Raw genomic sequence first — 21,051 nt, forward strand, 5'->3', positions numbered from 1 at the left:
GCCTGGCATGGTGCCGTCCATGGGGTTGCAAAGAGTTGGACACGACCTAGCCACCTAACAACAGCAACAGAGTTCCAGGACACTTGTAGGATAAAAGTTTGGACTTAAGTCTATAAGTAGAGAGCTGTTATCATTTGGAACTCATGGAGGAAAAACTTGTTGGGACATTGTAGTCTTGGGAGGAGTCATAAGAACTTCCCTATATGGAGGTAACTCGAGCCTGTTATTTTCCTACCTTTCTTTCTTGTCTCACGGGCTAAGATAAGTGTTTCTTAAGATTTGTGAATGCAGCCTAGAGAGCTCTTCATTAAAAAGAAGTGAAGTGAAGTCGCTCAGTCATATCTGACTCTTTGCGACCCCGTAGACTGTAGCCTACCAGGCTTCTCTGTCTACGGGATTCTCCAGGCAAGAATACTGGAGTGGGTTACCATTTCCTTCTCCAGGGGATCTTCCTGACTCAGGGATCGAACCCAGGTCTCCTGCACTGGAGGCAGACGCTTTACCCTCTAAGCCACCAGGGGAAGCCCCTCATTAAAAAGAACCACTGTTTAAATGCCTTCTTCCTGAGAGCCTTCCTTTTGCCTGCTAACACTAACAAATAGACTTATGTTCGTGCACAGGAACGTAAGGAATTTAATAAGGTGAAGCCACGATCTTTACTCCCTCGGTGTTCATTGATTCTCTGACTTAAGAATGGCACGGTGATTTTGCCTGACTTCATGGTGAATTTTTATCATCTGTGGTCATAAGAATTAATATTTTTAGTAACATCATAATTTATGTAAAATATGGTGTCTTCCATGTTTTTGTTAAAGATGTGGTATAGTAGTTAGAAATTTGATGCCAGCTCAGCTTCTAATAGATAAGTAATAACCTGAGGATGTCTCCCTCAAGTAATTATATAGTATATATAGCTTGCTTTACCTTATGTGTGCTCATGACTATATATTTTTTTCACCTGTTTAATCCCATTGCTGAAATTGTTCACAACATTATGTATACTACTTGAAATCATCATAATTAAAAATTAATTTTAAATGCACATACCCCCAAGAAAGTTAAGAACAAGTAAACTATTTTAATTAGGTTGTTTTTTCTTAACAGATCTCTGACATGTGGCAAGGGAAGATCAGCGTGTGCAGGGCATTATGAAATGTGAGTATGTGGGAGGCATGTCTAATAAGGATGCTCAGTGGCTATGGGAGGTTGAAAAGTAAGGACAGAAACAGAAGCTGCAAGAAAAAGCAGCAGAAGGGGAGATGTGACTGTTTCAAGGATGAACTTAGTTTTCTAGAGGTGAGCAAAGGAAGCGTTAATGAAAATTTAAGTTAGATGCCTTCTTGCAATCCCCTTACCACAGGAGAAGATTGTGTCAAAGATTAAACAATGGATTGTCCTAAAAATAATTTTGACAAAATGAAGCCTTCATCAGACGAGGTCCCTGGCGGACTATGGTGGCCAGCTCTCTTTCTCCCTACCTGTTGATGGCTGTGTTGGACATGCAGCAGGAGTGAGAAACAAACCTTTGTAGTTAGTGGGCTACTCAGATTTCCCTACAGTCGGATTTTGATTCCTTCAGTCAACATAGGTCCTAGCATATGTGAATGAAAATAAGTGTGCAGAAGGAGAATAAATTAGAGAATTAAAATAGACAATTTCGATAAAAATAATAATAATGGATCTTTTACAAGGTAAGATTCAATAGTTTCTTACTGATAATGGGCAAAATTGACTGAAAGATTGCATAGCTGATTCCCTGGAGTAGGCTATGTTTGCTGTATACACGTTTTAGAGAATTTGAAGGGTCTGGTAGTTACTCTAATTTTTCACATTGGCAAATATTTCGCTCTAATTCTATAACTCCCGCCCTCTGAAGTGCACGCCTTGACTGTGCTTGTGGCACTTTGGAACACCAAGCCCTAAGGGGCTTCAGGATTCCTGTGTATACAGGGCACCATGCTGTGACTGCCATTAGATGGGAGCTGGGATACAATAGAGAAACCTGTTGGCACTAGAACCTGAGGCAGAATGCTTAAGGATTCCCTGAGACTGCACTGTTGTTAAAGACCTTGGTGGGAGGGATTTCCAGTCTTCTTTGCAAGCTTAAAAAAGTTCAGAACAAATTTTATTTCACTCTAATGCAGCTTATGGGCTTCCTGGGTGGTGCTAGTGGTAAAGAATCCACCTCCTGGTGTAGGAGACATAAGAGAGGTAAGTTAGATCCCTGGGTGGGATGATCCCCTGGAGGAGGAAATGGCCACCCACTCGAGATTTCTTGCCTGGAAAATCCCGTGGATAGGGGAGCCCGGAGGCCTGCGGTCCATGGGGTCGCAAAGAGCCGGATACGACGGAGCAACTGACACTAACGCCACTTACACCAGCATGAGGCTTCTGTCCTGAATTGAAATTTCAAAGACAAACCAAAACCTGCCCAGAAGCTGGTAAAACTTCCAGTCCTTAATGAAAATGTTTGTTTAATTTGACTTGCAAAATACATGGCGTTCTAGAACTGGAAGCGCTCTTAGAGATCACCCAGTATATATTATTTTGTTTTGTAGATGAGGAAACTGAGGCCTGAAAGATTAGATGACCTGCCCAAAATCCCACTGGCAAAGCTGAGGCTAAAGCCCATCCCCTCTCATTTCTAGGATGTTTTTGACCACACCAAGATTCTGCATGTAGTTTCATTCAGCATTCAGTGTTCATCACTGGTTTAGAAATTTGTATCCTTTTGTTTCACGTCACTAGGGTTAGAACAGCGCATTCATTAACTAGTTTCCTTTTTGTGTGTACTTCCATTTATCCAATGCTCCTTTACTCCCTTCTTTGGAAATTGTATTGATCCTCATTACTACTTTCAAAGGAAGAACTCGTCATACAGAAAATAGTACGAATTTACCAATTCCGTTGGGTTTAACACTTTAATTCTGATTCTTTGAATATTTCTTCATAGACTTTGCAAAATCTAGGGTCAGATGAATTCCGAATATAATAGAAGGGAGATCTAATATTTCTGTTTTTATTTTCCTGAGGCCCATATTTGTTTTTATAATATAAGATTCTAATATGAATTTGCTATACAAGTGGCCCTGTTTTTTCAGTTGCACTTAAGGGAAAAAAAAGTATAACGTCCACAGTTAAATAAGGCCATGTGTTTATTCCATGTATTACCCTATACTTGTACTGATGAAATTGTCATTTATTTTCAAATTAGTTCCATGTATAAAAAAGTCACTTGGATTCTGCTTTCCCACTGCTGATTAGTGAGAATACTGTGTCTGCCTGGTGAGCAATAAACATGAATTTATTACTCTTGTGAAAATTATACCAAAGAAATGATGGACCTAGGTCCCCAGGAACTCATAATTTAGTTATAAAGAAGACATAAAGAAATATAAGAACCATGAAAATCTGATGCTCTGGATATATTCTTATCCCTAGAAAAAGTTTACTCTTTAGACTACAGAGAAATGAGAAGAACTAGGTCAGTCAGTCAAGGTGTCAGTGTTTGAAGATTTGGGTGTTAAGCCAGATTTTGAAGCAAATCTGAGGAAGATATAGGGAGAGGGTAGTTCAGGTGCTGAAGTTCTCACTGTTCAAAGGGAACTCTTGGGCTCGAATTTTTCTGTCTCTCCTTTGAGACTAACTGAATGACCCAGTCTGTGCACCTGCTCCTTTAGAACATTCAGGTTCTTTTTCAGCAGCAATTCCTGAGAGCTCAGTTCCACCGACTATGTAAAGCGCTCTGGCATGTTGTCCCATTCGTTCACCTAATTGTTTTTCCATCGAGGCAGGTTGGCAGGTTATTCTCAATCTCCCCCTCCATGCTATTAGTCTTACCCACCACTGGAATCTAAACATATAAGTGATGTGTGTAGGGGAGAGGGAGAAGGGAAGGAGAGGCGGGTGGCTAAGCCTTAGCTCTAGCTCTCGCTCTGTTCCTGAAGATGTCAATTTAATAGGCCTTGCTGCTCACATGTGGTCCACAGAGCACCACCCCAGAGACCACCTTATTAGAAATGCCAAATCTCAGGCCCCGCCCGAGATGTGCTGAAGCAGTCTACTGAATCAGTTCAACCATTTTCCTAGGTGATTTGCATGAACATTCAGGGTTGAGAAGCTGCTTCCCAATATAGTCATTTACAGGAGCTTTTCAAGGTACTTCTCTGGTAGCTCAGACGGTAAAGAATCAGCCTTCAATCCAGGAAACCTGAGTTCTATCCCTGTGTTGGGAAGGTCTCCTGGAGAAGGGAATGTCAACACACTCAAGTATTCTTGCCAGAAGAATCCATGGACAGAGGAGCCTGGTAAGCTCCAGTATCTGGGGTCACCAAGAGTCAGACGTGACTGAGCAACTAACACACTTTCAAAGTACTAATTAGTGGGCTCTATTTCAACATAGTTAAATCAGAATCTCTGGTGACTGGGCATCTGTATGATTGAAACATTTCCCGGGAGGTTCTAGTCAGTGCTTCTTCTTCTTGTTCAGTTGCTAAGTCATGTCCAGCTCTTTGTGACCCCATGGACTGCAGTACACCAGGCACTACGGTCACTATCTCTCGAACTTTGCTCAAATTCGTGTCCATTGAGTCGGTGATGCTATCTAACAATCTCATCCTCTGCTCCCCTGTTCTTTTGCCTTCAATCTTGCCCAGTGTCAGGGTCTTTTCCAATGAGTCGGCTCGTCACAACAGGTGGCCAAAGTATTGAAGCTTCAGCATCAGTCCTTCCAGTGAATATTCAAAGTTGATTTCCTTTAGGATTGACTGGTTTGATTTCCTTGCAGTCCAAGGAATCCTCAAGAGTCTTCTCCAGCACCACAATTCAAACGCACAATTCAAAGGCATCAATTCTTCTCTATGGTCTCCTCTTCTTTATGGTCAACTCTCACATCTGTACATGACTACTGGAAAAACCACAGCCTTGACTGTGAAGAAAGAGTAACATCTCTGCTTTTTAATACGCTGTCTAGGTTTGTCTAGCTTTTCTTCCAAGGAGCAAGCGTCTTTTAACTTCATGGCCGCAGTCACATCTGCAGTTATTTTGGAGCCCAAGAAAATAAGATCTGTCACTACTTCCACTTTTTCTCCTTCTGCTTGCCATAAAGTGATGGGACTGGCTGCCATGATCGTAGTTTTTTGAATGTTTAGTTTTAAGCCAGCTTTTTCACCCTCCTCTTTCACTGTCATCAAGAGGTTCTTTAGTTCCTCTTCACTTTCTGCCATTAGAGTGGTATCATCTGCATATCTGAGGTTTTTGATATTTCTCTTGGCAATCTTGATTCCAGCTTGTGCTTCATCCAGCCCAACATTTCACATGATGTATTCTGCATAGAAGTTAAACAAGCTGGATAACAATATACAGCCTTGACGTACTCCTTTCCCAATTTGGAACCAGTTAGTTGTTCCATGTCCAGTTCTAACTGTTGCTTCTTGACCCGTATACAGTTAGAACCAGATATGGAACAACTGACTGGAGACAAGTAAAGTGATCTGGTATTCCTATCTCTTTAAGAATTTTCTGAAGATTTTTTTTTGTGCAGTCAATAAAGCACAAGTTGGTATTTTTCTGGAATTCCCTCCAAGATCCAACAAATGTTGGCAATTTGATCTCTGGTTCGTCTGTCTTTTCTAAACCTAGCTGCTACCTCTGTAAGTTCTTGGTTCATGTACTGCTGAAGCTTAGCTGGAAGGACGTTGAGTGTTATCCTGCTAGCATGCAAAATGAGTACAATTGTGTGGTAGTTCAAACATTCTTTGGCATTGCCCTTCTTCTAGTCAATGCCCCTGTATCCTTTTACCAGATGATAAGACAGAATAGACCCACAAAGCAGGGAGGTAAACATGGGAAAGAGAGAATATGGGATAAGATATATGTTTCAAAATATCTGATAGGGTCTAAGCAGAGGTATACAAAAAAGATCTTCATGACCCAGATAACCATGATGGTGTGATCACTCACCTAGAACCAGATATCCTGGAATGAGAAGTCAAGTGGGCCTTAGGAAGCATCACTACAAAGCATCCCAACAAAGCTAGTGGAGGTGATGGAGTTCCAGTTGAGCTATTTCAAATCCTAAAAGATGATGCTGTGAAAGTGCTGCACTCAGTATGCCAGCAAATTTGGAAAACTCAGCGGTGACCACAGGACTAGAAAAGGTCAGTTTTCATTCCAATCCCAAAGAAAGGCAATGCCAAAGAATGTTCAAACTATCACACAATTGTGCTCATCTCACATGCTAGCAAAGTCATGCTCAAAATTCTCTGAGCCAGGCTTTAGCAGTACGTGACCTGTGAACTTCCAGACATTCAAGCTGGATTTAGAAAAGGCAAAGGAACCAGAGATCAAATTGCCAACGTCTGTTGAATCATTGAAAAAGCAAGAGAGTTCCAGAAAAACATCTACTTTTGCTTTATTGACTATGCCAAAGACTTTGACTGTGTGGATCACAACAAACTGTGGATAATTCTTCAAGAGTTGGGAATACTAGACCACCTGACCTGCCTCCTGAGAAATCTGTATGCATGTCAAGAAGCAACAGTTAGTACTGTACATGGGACAACAGGCTGGTTCCAAATTGGGGAAGTCAGTCAAGGCTATATACTGTCACCCTGCTTATTTAACTTATATGCAAAGTACGTCATGCAACATGTTGGGCTGGATGAAGGCCAAGCTGGAATCAAGATTGCCGGGAGAAATATCAATAACCTCAGATGTGCAGATGACACCACCCTTATGGCAGAAAGTGAAGAAGGACTAAAGAGCCTCTTGATGAAAGTGAAAGAGGAGAGTGAAAAAGCGGGGCTAAAACTCAGCATTCAGAAAACTAAGATCATGACATCCAGTCCCATCATTTTATGGCAAATAGATGGGGAAACAATGGAAACAGTGAGATACTTTATTTTCTTGTGCTCCAGAATCACTGCAGATGGTGACTGCAGCCATGAAATTAAAGGAAGCTTGCTCCTTGGAAGAAAAGCTATGACCAACCTAGACAGCCTATTGAAAAGCAGAGATATTACTTTGCCAACAAAGGTCCATCTAATCAAAGCTATGGTTTTTCCAGTAGTCATGTATGGATGTGAGAGTTGGACTATAAAGAAGGCTGAGCAGCGAAGAACTGATGCTTTTGAACTGTGGTGTTGGAGAGGACTGTTGAGAGTCTCTTGGACTGCAAGGAGATCCAACCAGTCCATCCTAAAGGAAATCAGTCCTGAATATTCATTGGAAGGACTGATGTTGAAGCTGAAACTCCAATAATTTGGCCACCTGATGCAAAGAACTGACTCACTGGAAAAGACCCTGATGCTGGGAAAGATTGAAGGCAGGAGGAGAAGGGGACAACAGAGGATGAGATCATTGGATGGCATCACCAATTCAATGGACATGAGATTGAGCAAGCTCTGGGAGTTGGTGATGGATAGAGAAGCCTGGCGTGCTGCAGTCCATAGGGTCACAAAGAGTTGGACAGGACTGACTGAACTGAACTGAAGCAGAGGTGGAGGTGGGTGGGGCTCAAATCAGTTTGCATCCCCTTATCTTAATCAAGAGTCATTGCTGCACCTAGATCAGTGAATGATTTTCAACAACTCTGAATCTCTTTGTTTGGGAAAGGGGTGGTGTTGAAGGTAACATTTCAGAGAAGATAACCGGAGTATTTAGAGGAAGACAGAGAGCAAATCAGAATGGATAATGTGATTGAGAGTCTTTGGATTCAATAGGAAAGGAATGAATAGGTGTTCTTCAGTACTGTGGAAAGCTATTCTGTGGATTTCTTTTACTATTTTGTCACCAAGTTGAGGAATACTGACTTCAAAAGTGTGTAGTTTTTTTATTGCTGACACAAAGGGCAACAATACTTTTCTAACACTGGTGTGGATATGATCCTTGCATTCATTCAATACATCAACCATCTTGACGTACAGCACCAAACTGGTATCTAAGATGAATCCTTCATAGGATTGTTAGTTGTCATTCAAGACCTTGTACCCATTTATAGAACAATTTAGATTTTATTTGTTTTATTTTTGTAGTAGGAAAATACTGTGTACTTTAAATACCTACATAGAGAAATGTGCAGAGTACTCTGCTAGGTGCTGAAGATGGGAAGAATATTAAAGGATACCACCCCTGCCTCTGAAGGGCTTAAAATTCACTGGAAGTGGGGGGAGTGGGAGGGTCAGAGCTTGTGTGCACGAAAACCTAAACAGCTGCGAAGCAGAGCACATATTGAAAGCCAAATGGGAGATTCAGACAAGTGCTAAAGAAGCTGGGGGTTCTCTGACGCTTGTGGATATTATGCTTTGGGCTTCTCTCTCTAAAAGATGTCTGTGTGAACTCAGAGACTTATTCTATTTCATCACATTTTCTCACTTAGAGCTTTAATAATTGTTTAACTTCTCTTAAAAACAATTAGCTGAATGCAAAGGTTTCTTAGGTGTGTCTCTGGCGCTAAGTTTAAAGGTACTTCAGAGACACAATGAGTTATCTTGCTAAACTTGAATACCTAGGGAAGTTACAAGACCTTAAGATAATTAGCCGTTGTAATATGCTTCCAAACTGGACATTTGGCAGATAACTATTGTCCTGCCTTCTCCTTCCAGCAAGGGGTAGTGATTTCCCAACAAAGACAGAGGAGTTGCAAAACAGCAGGACTTTGCTACAATTAGTAATTAATGAGGTGCTAAAAGTGCCAGAGCAGAGGCTCCCAGACGTGGTGTGTGACTCAAAGGGATAAGAAGCACCCAGAATTTCAAACAAAAGTGTCACTTAAATAAACAGAAAGTCAAGTGAGTCCAGTCTGTGGAATGGGAAATGGTCTATTGACATCATGAGTGATCATACAACTGTGTAATATAATACAATAAAGATTAGTCACTGCATTTTGCAACTTATGAAAAAGTTTTTTTCCTCCTCTAAATCCTGCAGAAAGTGAGCAGTCATCTGCTTTGCCGTATGCAATGAAGTCAAAATGAACTCGTAATGTACCGTAGTGTTCAAATAAATAACCAATTCGTACAGGTTCTCACCAGCATGCCTTTCCTCTGCCTCTTTAATGTATATTAGTCAATCAAGTTAATTATTAATATTAGTTGACAGGCCAAAGTACTTTACTAACTAGTAGCCAGAGACCCAAGGCCTAAAGAGAGATTTCTTTACTGATAGGAGCTTTGTTGAGAGAGAACATAAGGGTTGCTTTGGACCAAAAGAGTTGCCTAAAGTGGAATATGTTTTCCTGTAGAGTAGAATTCCTACGTAAATTCGGATGAGTATTAAAGCATTTTCAAATTAAGATTTTATGGTTTCTTCAGGAATTCCCTGGCAGTCCAGTGCTTGGAACCCCATGCTTTCACTACCAGGGCCTGGGTTTGATCACTGGTCCGGGAACTAAGGTTTGGCAAGCGGCACACACGCTCCCCCACACCACCGCCTCCTGCCCCCTCAAATGCACTATTTAAATTTTGGGGTGGTAGATAATAAAATAACATTAAAATAGCATTTACCAACCTAGAATAGCAGAAGTTCACTAAACAGGTCACTAAAATATCTATCTATATCCATAAATGGGCTTCCTTGGTGGGTCAGTGTTAAAGAATCAGTCTGGCAATGCAGGAGACTGGGTTCGATCCGTGAATCAGGAAGATGCCCTGGAAAAGGAAATGGCAACCACTCCAGCACTCTTGCCTGGAGAATCCTATGGACAGAGGAGCCTACAGTCCATGGGGTCGCAAAGAGTCGGACACGAGTGCAGAGACTAAGTACACACGCACACATATATAGACGTACTTTATGTAGGGTTCCTGCTGTAAAGAACAAAAATGGTTAGATGCAATTTGATTATCCTAGCATAAGTATTATTCCTTTGAGGGGTTTCATAGTTACATCGATTGTTATCAATGTATGATACTTAATGTTTCAATGACCTTGAGAAAATTTCTCTCTTTAACAAGCCTACTTGACATTGAAAATGCAAAACAGGTGAAAGAAATCTCTTAAAGGTATCCAAATGTTAAGATATTAGGAGAATTAAGCAACTCCCTGATTTTTGTTTTTGCAGTATGGAACTAATACATATATATCTTGCCATAATAAAATGCATAACATTTTCACATTTACAAGTAACTGTATGTTCATTATACATGTGAAAAAGCTGAATATATTTGAATTTGGTTAGTGAACTTTAATTTGTAGAAATAAAGGCTTCAAGGTAGGTTTACTTGATAGCATTTATTAAATGCTAGCCCATTGGAAAAAACCACTAGCTGCCTCACACTAAAGGTATTATTGGGAATTTGGAATTTTAATACTGTAAATCACAAAGCCAGTATTTAATGACTTGACTTTAGAGATCTCTTGTCCTGGTACCAGCAGGTTAGAGATATAAATCAATAGTTTACTCGGCAGAAACATTTTAGCTCTATCCATTAAGAATAACCGAATTGTTATGGCTTTTCTTCTTTAAGAAACTTTGTAGATTTTGTGGGGGAAGGGGAGAATATTGTATCAAGAGCTTTTCCTGCTTTAAAATGTGTCCTGAAAAAGAATTCACTAGATCAAGTCTTTTCCTCCAACATACTCTAGAGGGAGTCAAATCTAAGAAAGTTATACTTCCTGCATTTCAACTGCTATTGGTTCTTTTTAGAAATTCCTTTTTTTGGTGACATCGTTGTTTGGCCCTCTTAGTTAATAAAGGTCCAGTCCAGGAGGTGATGAGAACCTGGAGCTAAGGAGCCCAAAGTGGGGACTGACTCCCTATATGAACCAGGTAGCATCTTACAGAGAAAATATCCTGTCCTTCGTTACAGACTGCATGGGTCAGCCTGTGAACCGATGCATGTTTTGGCATGAATGGGTAGGTAACGAGTGGAGTGAGAATGTATTTATGAATCAGGGAAATTCTTCCTTCCAGATAAAAATATAAGCTCCACTATGAGTCTTAACATTGCCATTAATTAGCTGTATGAAGTTGGAAATGCTATTATCCTCTTCAAAAGTCAGTTTTCAATGATCCAGATCTAAATTTTATGATATTATTTCAACAGAAGATAGTTTACCATTCGTATAAAAGCCTGCCTTGAAAATCTGAGAATGAGCCAGGAACTTCTAGATAAATTGTGGATGTCCAGTGTTTTGTTCTTAAAATACTTGGACCATCACTGAACGTACATAACTGGACTACATGTTCTTCTCCTAAACACTTATTGGGCTCTTTGCTCCTTTTATGCCTTTTTTTCTTTTTAATCTGGAATTCCTCCAGCTGCTCTCTGCAACTATAGAAATCCTGTGTGTTCTTCAAGGCCCTACTCAGCTGATGTGTGCTCCATGAAAAACACCTTGTGCCTTCCAACATTATGGGAATGATTTCTGCTTCCTCTGAACTTTCTTGGCATTTTGCTTTCATTTTTCTTCTGGCATTATCATTTTTTATCTTGCCTCATAATTGTTTTTTGGACGTGGCTTACCTCTTCGTGCTCAGTCGTGTCCGACTCTTTGTGGTCATGTGGACTATAGCCCACCAGGATGCTCTGTCCGTGGGATTTTCCAGGCAAGAATAGTGGGGTGAGGTGCCATTTCCTAGTCCATGGGATCTTCCCTATCCAGGGATCTTCAGCACATCTTAAAGCTCCTTAAGTGTAGATCTGATTATATTCTTCATTTTAAGTAGCATGACTGGCTCATAGAAAATGCTCAAATATTTACTCAAACATGAATAAAAGAATGCTACTGAATAAAAAAAAAAAAACACCTAGTTTTAGAAACTTATTTAAGGAGACAAGGAGTTCGTTTTAGCATCAGTAATTGCAATTCTTCACGTTTCCTCTTCGAATGCTGAGACAGCTCCTACATTTTTTGAGGAAATAGTTTTAGGAAATTTTCTCTTTAGGGATCAAGGGAGGAAAAATTATTTTGAATATCTTTTTCTGGTGTACTTTACATATTTATTTCTAAGAAATTATAGTTTCGATTTTATTCTCTGGCAGCTATAAGTTGGTATTACTCAAAGCAGATTTTGAGTGAATGCTTTTAAGATCTGCAGAACATTTTCATATAGTTCATTCTTGTAAATGTAGCCCTTGGGGATGAGGGGTAGCCAGCATTTTTCTCATCAGATACCAATTTATTTCCATACCACAACAGGCTCACATCTCCAAGTAGAACTGGACGTGAAATTAGAAATTCTTATATTTAGTACAAAATGTGTATAGACTTTTGCTTCACAGTTTCTTAATCATTGCAACTTTGATTTCGGTTATTATGCTTCTGTCTTTTCCTCCTGTTTCGATTTCCACATTTTGTTTCTTCCTTACAGCCCACAGCTATGACAAGACATTTATATGCTAGGTTTTCAATACATGTTTTATTTGTTTTGATTCTTCCTAGTCATTTTCCTCTATGAGGGAGTGGAATTTTATCCAGGGAAACGAGTGATGCATGTAGAATTTATCTTTCTTTTCTTTTTTTTTTTTTGATAACTTGCAAAATTACCTGCCTTCTTAGTGGCCTTTTTCATCACAAACTTTTCATCCTGTATTTTAGCTCTTCTGTATTTCTTTCTTCAAGTGGCTACCATTTCATTCCTGTTGGCCATTAGCTTACACTGTGGGATACCCTCCCTTGGTATTGCAAAGGCATAAGTCCCTGATGATAAAATATTGAGTGGCAGGGTTGAGATTTCTGGACCTGAGGGCCTTGTGCCTCATCATGTCCTTCACGTTATCATACCATGAACATTTAAGGCTTTATCAGTGGGTGTGGCAGAGTGTTATTCCTTCTACCCTGATGTTGAATCTCTTTCACTTAGGCCTCCTCACCTCTGAGCTCAGTGCAGGGCTGAAGGCAGAGTTCTGATCCATTCTTTTTAATTTCTATCTCATCCTTCCGCCACAGTTCTTTGTGCCTCTTCTGGACTGGTGTGATGACCAGGGTAAGAAAACTTTATCTCCACTTAAATATATATTTTAGAAAATTACATCTTATATTAATCATTGTATCATATACTAGAATCAGAAGTGTCGAAAAGGTTGATGTTAAAGGCCAGGTTGAAACAGTATTGTTGTAGGAAGAGGGACCCCTTCCAGGGCCCGATACTGGGCTCTTGTCTAACACTCAGAAATGAATTGTCCAAGGAGACACATGTGTTGACAAAGCAAGAGATTTTATTGGGAAAGGGCACCCAGGTGGAGGGCAGTAGGGTAAGGGAACCCAGGAGAACTGCTCTGCCGTGTGGCTCGCAGTCTCGGGTTTTATGGTGATGGGATTAGTTTCTGGGTGGTCTTTGGCCAATTATTCTAATTCAGAGTTTTTCCTGGTGATGCACGCATCTCTCAGCCAAGATGGATGCTAGCGAGAGGGATTCTGGGAAGTAGACCGACACGCGGTGTCTCCTTTAGACCTTTCCCGAACTCTTCCGGTTGGTGGTGGCTTATTAGTTCTGTATTCTTTATCAGGATCTCCTGTCATAAAATAACTCATGCACATGGTTACTATGGTGCCTGGCCAGGGTGGGCAGTTTCAATCAGTGTGCTTCCCCTAACAGCATTAAAGAGGGATAAATGCCATTTGCAAAGATGAGCTCTGGTAGGAGTTCATAGCACTCTGTATTTGAGTTCTGTCCCTTGGGTTGATGTTTTGTTCAACTGATTTTTTTTGGTGTTCCAGAAGGCTGAGCAGTGTGGAGTGTGCAATATCTAACATAGATTGCAGAGACTTTGTGATAACTTATAATCCAGGTTAATTTCTAGGTTTTCCTTGTAGAAGGAAGATGTTTTCATTTAAGAAGCAAACTATTGATATGGCAGAAAACAAAACATATTTTTATCCTTTACATCAAAAATCTGAACAGAATTTCATAATAGAGATAGTATCATCTATGATTTTAGAGGCTTAGTTTCTGTGTCTTCTTTGATGATTCCTTTTGCAGTTTAAGGTATGCCTTTAAATGATAGAGGAATATTTTGAGTATTAAAGCCATTGTGACTCTACTAAGGAGCAGCTGGTTCTCTGCCCTCATAAAGTGGTTGGTGTCTTTCTCTTCTCTTGGTTTCAGAGCTGGCTTGGATTTCAGGCTGGCACTTCATGCTATTGATAATGATATAAGTTGCTGGTAAAGTATAACATATATATGGCCAATATTGATAAAGTGAATAAATTTTATGATGTTTCCATAGCATTGAACTGCTCTCAATATTTCAGGATTGTAGATTTGTGTTATCATCTCCCTTCTTTCTTTTATTCCTTCTTCATTTCTTTTTAATGGCTGGAAAGTATAGATTAACTGACAAACTGATGTGTTCATGTGTACTGGACCCAAGTCTTTTTTGAAACTCTTAAAATGAATGACTGATAAAACTAGTGCTTGAATATCTTGAAAGAAAGACACTAATGTCATAAAAATGTTCAGAATCTAGAACTAAACAGATCATAGCTAATGTGTTTATCTATAAAGATATATAAACAGGCAGTGCCAAGATCATTCCTTGGGAAAAAATTAGTGTCCGAAGAGTAGTCTTCATAGTAACCTATGCATTACTTAGAGTCATAAGTCTTTGCTTTTATCCTGCCTATATGGTTTTTTATCCTTCATATTTTATGTTTTGGGGTGCAGCTTATATCAAGGATAGCAATGATGACACAGAAAAAACTACCTTTTAACTGCAAAATTTCCTGAGGGTAAGTGGTTAGGACTTCGACAACATATGTAAATTTCTGTGGTGCAACAATTATCTCAAACATTTAGATATGGCTTTGGGAAACCCACTAAATGTCTTTGAAGTTGGGAAGAAAAAAGATTAAGTTTCATTTACAATAATGCAGAAAAATATGTAAAATATTTATTGGGAAAAAAGTTATGTTGCAGCAGAGGCACAGAAATAAGGGACTTGTCTTAATCGTAATGAGCTCTCTTAAAACCTTATCTGAATTATTACTGGTGGATTTCTCTTGTTGCCTTTATACTTCTGTTCAGTTTCATGCCAAGACTTTAAAAAATGCAAAACATATAGGGAAGTAAAGCTCTCGAAGGATCTTCTCCGTAAGCCTGAGGATTCGCACTCCCCTGTGCTTTGTCTCTCCTCACCCCATCAAAACATCTCCACGCCACTGTGGTTTCCACGATTTATAAAATGACAATTTTTTTCATATTAGAAAACAAGGAAATATAGCCATGTTTCTACTACTATAGACAAGATGCATTCCATTAAAAATAATTAAGTGAAGCATTTAGATTCAAACTTCCAAATTAGCTCTGGCCATTAGATTTTTATGCATAGACATCTGTATTCATCTACTCATTTGGGGACTAACTTTTTCTATTGACAGTTGGAGATGTTTTACATTAAATAAAATTAATAGCTCCTCATTTGTGTGCTCTGAGAGGTCTCAGAACTGATGAGGAATGTTTTTCCAATAAATATTTGGGTATTGATTTGTTTGCTTTAATACTGTGTATTTTTGCCTTTTAATAGGGAGGTTGACCATGGAGCATAATTTAAATCTTTCTTTTTTAGTATTCTGTCTGATGTTTCCTGATTTTGTGCTCCCTTGGAGTCTCCTTTTATTAGTGATGAGTTATATTTTGGTTTTGACTTGTCTAGGGATTTGGAAAGTAAGCATCCCATTTTAAATTTTACTCCTGCTTAGCTAGTAGAATTAAAATACTTTCAAAAATGCTTTCGTTTATTAGTGTCTCTTATATTGGAGGTAAACATATATTAATAACTCATTTGTTCAGGTTACTTATTTTTATTTTTGTAATTACTATATTTACATAATTAATATATCTGTGGTAGAATTAAACACTCATGTATCTTCTCACATTCACCTGATGCCATGTGCTTCTGGGGTCTTGGCTGTTTGCTCAGTGGAGCTCTTTGACCATTACACTATAGTGTTGCCTCGTTCCCAAATATCACTTTTGTCTCATATTCCCCTGGCAAGACGGCAGATTTTACTGCACCTGATGGCGGAGAGCTTCAGCAGCAGGTAAAGCAGGCTCAACTGGGCTAAACGCACGACAAGCTTCCCTCTTCCCACTGGTTCTGCTTTCCGCTGAGTGCTGAGCAGTGGGCATGAGATATGCCTTTCCCAAAGACTCTTCAGATGTGATGACTAATACAACCCGGCAGGACAGAGGAGTTAACTTGTGAAGGGATAGTTGACCAGTGAGGAATAGGAGATGAGAGAGAGCTGATTCTCTAGTTCACTCTCATCTCATCCCCAACTATTGCAGCGTGCGAACGGATGTTCCATGTGGCCTGCCAGGACATGGCCCCAGCCACACTTTCCTGTGAAGCTGTGCCAGTCCCATGTTGTTTTTGCTTCCTTGCTTCCTTGTCTCATCTGCTGGTTTCTCTCATTCATTCTTATAGCCACTGATTGCATTCTTTTCCCAAGTGAAGCTATTAAGATTTAATCTTTAACTTAGCCTCTGTTTATAGGAAATCTTGGTTTTGACAGATATATATTTGTTTTAAGTTAAGCCCTATATTGAAATATAAAATGTAGGAATTAAAAAAATAATTCCTATTTTTTTTCACTTTCTAGATTAAAAAAAAATTGGGCTATTTATTCTATTACTGAGTTGTAAGGGTTCTTTCTTTTTTTAACATTTAGTTAAAAAAATATTTTTTGTTTGCTTATTTACTTGTTTTTGTCTGTCCTGAGTCTTTGTTGCTGTGCAGGCTTTTGCCTAGTGGTGGTGAGCAGGGGGCACTCTCTGGTTTTGCTGTGGGACTTCTCACTGTGGTGGTCTCTCCTGTAGTGGAGCATGAGCTCTAGGGCCCGTGGGCTTCAGTAGTTGCCATGTGTGGGCTCAGTAACAGCCATTCACGGGCTCTAGAGCACAGGCTCAGTAGTCATGGTGCTGGGGCTTAGTTACTCAGAGGCATGTGGGATCTTCCCGAATCAGGGGTTGACTAGGTGTCTCCTGCATTGGTAGGTGGATTCTTTACCACTGAGCCATCAAGGAAGCTTTGCTTTTCCAGACTTTTAGTAAACATTTTCATATACTTAGGACAGATGGTAATACATATATATATATATATATATATATATATATATATATATATACATATATATATATTTTTTTCTCTGTGGAGTTTTGTAAGAAATGAAATTATCTTGTATACATTTTCCTGAGATTTGGTCTTTTCGTAAAGCCATGATTTTTGGACATTGTTGTATGCCAGTACATCGTGTTCTATATCATTCTTTTAAACACAGTATTCCACAGTATGGATGAACCTAAAGGTCTAAGCCATTCCCTTTTAACTTGTGTTTACATGCTTCCAATTTTTTGCTGGTACACATAATGTTGCAATAAAAATTTTGCAGGTGCTTCTATGTGCTATGTGTCCATGTTCACATATTTCTCAGGGATACAGAAGTTCTGAGTGAGATTGCTGGAGATGAATGTCATGCACATTGTAAATTTTACTTGTTACTCCCAAATCCCACATCTTCCATCATCTGCACATATTTTTACTGTGATCAACTTCAACAATTTTCAAACTCAACAGCGCTGGATAATATAAATCTTTATGCCAAGCCCATATGTGAAAAAAATTTCATTGTTGTTTTAATTTATATTTGCCTAATTAAAGAGGACAAATAGCTTCCCATGTTTCCCCAGCCATTAAAATTGCTTCTTCTAAAAGTGCCTGCTTTTATTCTTTCCTCATGATAGCTTTTGGGCCCACATGTGTTATGAACTGTTATGGAATATTTCACTCTTCAGCCTTTCCTGCTACTGAGGTACTTATTTTTCATAAATACTGACTTTTATGTAAGATTATTAGCAAATACTTATTTTTTCATATAGTTTCTCATTAGGTTTTATTATCAAATATTTCAGTTTGATTCTGTTAGCAGAAGGAGAGTCTGAAGACCCTCCCTCCTGCTGGCATCAGTTCCTGTTTAGGACACAAAGAAGAATCTAAGGTCTTAGCCCTTGCAAGTAAGTTCATTAACAATAAGGAAAGAAAGAATAGCTTGCAAAAAGTTGGACGGGACCAAGTGACTGAGCAGACACAGAGAAAGAACAAAGAGAACACTGCAAGAGAGAGGTGGACCACGCCAAGGTAGTCAAATGGCGCTGGAGGGCTGGGGTACAGAGTTTTTAAGGCAAGGTTATTTGCATAATCCAGGGGGTTGTTGATTGACAGCCTTGATTGACAGCCTTGATTGACCGCTGCAGGTTATATAACAAGATGCTCTACTATGGCTGTCCTTCCCATAATTCAGTCTATTATAACTAGATGTATGTACTCATGGAATAATTGTGAGCAGTTAATGAGTCCAATGGCCACCAAAGGTTACTTTAGTACAGAATAGTGTGAGGTTTGCTCATGTGTTAGAGTAGGGAAAGTCTTGCCAGTGAAGATGTTGGGGGTGGTTTTCATGCCTCCTCTGACTATTTTTGGAGTGCTGACAAGGGCATGTTAAGGGTGGGGCTTGCAAATTGCTTGGTGGGATTAGGTAGCTCTTGGACAGTTAGCTGAAGGGGCCAACTCTTGCTGCTCTCAGCTAACTTCCTGCCTATCCTTAACAGAGTTCAGCACTTATAATCTTTCTAAATAATATGATTACTTATGAAGTTTTGATTTTTAGCTTTCAGAAATCTTTTTAAACTTTAACTTTTATTATTACTTTATGACACAAGCAATTATAAACTACAAATATGGAAATTCACAAGGATAAAAAACACTTTCATATATGTTAATATTTGTTATATAACTTTTAAGATATAATGATATATATATTTAAAAATGACATATAATACCTGTTATTTTATAATTTACTTTTCCACAATTGTATGATGTAAACATTTGTTAAACATGTCAATATATTTTTTGATAAGTGTTACAAGGAAGGTATGCTTCTGAACCTTTGAATGGCTTAAGTTGCTTTCACAGATGAATACTAACTTGTCTGAATATTAAATTATTGGGACAAGAAGTTTACCCTTAGATCTTTTTGCCAGTTATTGTTACAGAAAAAAAAATTTATATCAGCTATTCCTTTTGTTTATAGTCATCATGTAAATTTCTTGTCTAGGTTTATCTTTATGGGTAATAAATCCACATATAACTTTTCAAATCCCTTATCAGTTAAATTCTCTTTTTTATGTGACTTTTTTTCCCCTGGATATTATTGCATGAAGTGAAGTCGCTCAGTCGTGTCCGACTCTTTGCGACCCCATGGACTGTAGCCTACCAGGCTCCTCTGTCCATGGGATTTTCCAGGCAATAGTCCTGGAGTGGGTTGCCATTTCCTTCTCCAGGGGATCTTCCCAACCCAGGGATCGAACCCGGGTCTCCCGCATTGTAGACAGATGCTTTACCATCTGAGCCACCAGGGAAGTCCATACCAACTAATAATTAGCAGACTTTTATGTCAAATGGCCTCAGTTGTAAGTCTTTCCCTGTTTGCTTGGTGATCTTGGGCTAGTCACTGTTTCCCTCAGTTGCTAAATCTATAAATATGGAATGGATTGCTGGCAGAACTGAGAAAGTGGGATGCATGTCAAGTGCTTTGAAAGTTTCTCTGCATGTTTTAGATATTTATTGCTTTGCTTACACACCACCATTTAGTCTTTTCTTTTTTCAAAGTATTTTGGAAGACTGCTTCAGGTATGTATATTACATCACTGATTTGATTTCTCACAGTGCTAATATAATAATGTATGTCTTCCAAGGTGAATTTAAATTCTGTTATTACATTTTAGTTTAAGAAAGTGATCTCTTCTTACCTATTTCCTTGTTTTTCATATTCTGCTGGTTTTCCATCTCTCCCTTATGGGTTTCTCCTCTGTTTCATAAATGTTCTAAGTCCTTGAGTCTAAAATAAAACACCAAATATGCACATCTTAAATATATTTTTTCAAAGTTGTCTTTCTTTCACTGGGCCTTAAACTTGATGTAACTTCTCCCAGGTTGTCATTGCTTTTTATTTTTCTCCAGAAGTCCAGTTTGCTTTCTTTATTTTTGTTTTATTTTTCTATTTATTTACTCTTGGTATTTGCTAACACATTGGCTGTGTGCATTGCCCTTGGGCTTCAGAGTCGATTTACTTTAGTGATGGTTAAGTCTACCTCTCAGACTTCTGGCCTTAATGGCTGGTTAATACAGGGAATTCTTTCTCAATTTTCACTAACTGCAACTGTTTATCTAGTGTCACTATAAAAAATTTGATCTGTCTTTATATTCCACTGCCTGTTGTATGTCATTTTGAACACATAAGGAAGGACATTAAAAACTACAATCTTTAATATACTCCACAAATCTTGTCTGTTCAGTTCAGTTCAGTTCAGTCGATCAGTCGTGTCCGACTCTTTGCGTCCTCATGAACCGCAGCATGCCAGACCTCCCTGTCCATCACCAACTGCCAGGGTCTACCAAAACCCATGTCCATGGAGTCGGTGATGCCATCCAACCATCTCATCCTCTATTGTCCCCTTTTCCTCCTGCCCTCAATCTTTCCTAGCTTCAGGGTCTTTTCCAATGAGTCAGCTCTTCACATCAGGTGGCCAAAGTATTGGAGTTTCAGCTTCAGCATCAGTCCTTCCAATGAACACCCAGGACTGATCTTCTTTAGGATAGACTGGTTGGATCTCCTTGCAGTCCAAGGGACTCTCAAGAGTCTTCTCCAAAACACAGTTCAAAACCATCAATTCTTCAGCACTCAGCTTTCTTTATAGTCCAACTCTCACATCCATACATGGCTACTGGAAAAACCATAGCCCTGACTAGATGGACCTTTGTTGACAAACTAATGTCTCTGCTTTTTAATATGCTCTTGTCTGTAACTATGTCTGAAATGTAAAAATATCTTATTTGTAAGAATTATCTTTTCTAGAAATAAATATGCCATTACTACTGTGTTTACATTCTATCCCTACCCAGCTTTTCTAGAGTTTGCGGGATTAGACCAAGATGTAGAAAGGGAGGTCTCTGGTGATTTGGGAAGTGGAAGTGGGAAGAAGCCCCTTGCCTGCTTCAAAAACCTGCACCTACCATCAGGGATGGGCTTCCCAAGTGGGGCTAGTGGTAAAGA

Source organism: Capricornis sumatraensis, chromosome 13 (assembly GCF_032405125.1).
Source record: "Capricornis sumatraensis isolate serow.1 chromosome 13, serow.2, whole genome shotgun sequence".
Taxonomy (NCBI): Eukaryota; Metazoa; Chordata; class Mammalia; order Artiodactyla; family Bovidae; genus Capricornis; species Capricornis sumatraensis.